This window comes from Ictidomys tridecemlineatus (assembly GCF_052094955.1).
Source record: "Ictidomys tridecemlineatus isolate mIctTri1 chromosome 6 unlocalized genomic scaffold, mIctTri1.hap1 SUPER_6_unloc_1, whole genome shotgun sequence".
In the NCBI taxonomy this organism is placed as follows: domain Eukaryota; kingdom Metazoa; phylum Chordata; class Mammalia; order Rodentia; family Sciuridae; genus Ictidomys; species Ictidomys tridecemlineatus.
Genome location: NW_027520957.1, coordinates 894,847 through 896,182, shown reverse-complemented (window position 1 = coordinate 896,182; position 1,336 = coordinate 894,847).

Sequence of the window (1,336 nt, the reverse complement as noted above, 5' to 3'; positions counted from 1 at the left end):
AAGAATATATGATTATATATACACAATAGAACATTACTTTGCCTTAAAGAATAATCAAATTAAGGCATTTGGCAATACATTCATGGAACTAGGAACTATCAAGCTAAGTGAAATACGTCAGTCCCAAAAACCAAAGGCCAAATATTTTGTTTTATATGTGGATGCTAATACACAATAAGGGACAGGGAGGAAATAATCGAAGTTCATTGGAGTAGACAAAGAGGAATGAAGGTAAGAGCAGCATGATAATAGGAAAGACATGAGAATGAATTGAACATAACTTTCCTATGTTTATATATGAATTCATGACCAGTGAAATTCCATACCATGTACAACCACATGAATGGGATCCTAATTGGAATAAGGTATATCTCATCCATATATAATATCTCCAAATGTACTCTACTGTCACATATATCTAAAAAGAAGAAAAAAAAGGAGTAAAAGGACCTGGGGGAGGGAAGGAAAAAAAGGGAAACACTGGGGTATAATATTGCTTATTTTTATATTAGATTTACATGTGAATATGTAACAATAAATCCATTATATTGTATTACTGTAATGCATTTACAAAAATATGAAAAAAATTAAAAAAGTGGATAATGGCACATGTACCTAATTAGAAAATCATGCCTTGGTTCAATTCCCAATTCCGAAAAAAAATTTAAGTACATATATGTGTACATATATACATATGCGCACATGCATGCATGAGCGCGTGTGCGAACACACACACACACACACACACACACACACATACAAAATTTACTGTATGAACAAATTTAAATACAAAAATACCATGATATAATCAATAGATTCAGAAAAGCCTGTTCACAACACTCAGCACCCATTCAGGTTAAAACACCAGAGGGACTAGTGATAGAAGGAGAAACCAAATGCCAACATCAAAATGAATTAAAAATTAAAACATTTTATCTCAAAACAAAAGCAAAACAAGAAAGTAAACTTTCACCACTCCTTGAATCCCCAGCAAGAGAAAACAGGCAAAAGAAAAAACTAATTTCATACACATAGGAAAAAGAAGTCCTGTTGCCTTTGTTTTTTGATGACATGAACATTTTACTTAGATGATTTAAAATACTCCATCAGAAAATTTATAGTGCTGATAACAAATCTACTAAAAGAGATGATACAAGAAAATAATACATAAATTAATTGCAGTCCTATAAGCAATAGCAAACCCTCTTCAAAACAATTGAGAAAAATATCTTATTCAAAACCCCTAAAGAAAATACTTTGGAAAATATTTAACTTAGGAGATGAAAAACCTCAACAATGAAAATTATAAAATGGTGAAGTAAAACAAATCAAAGAC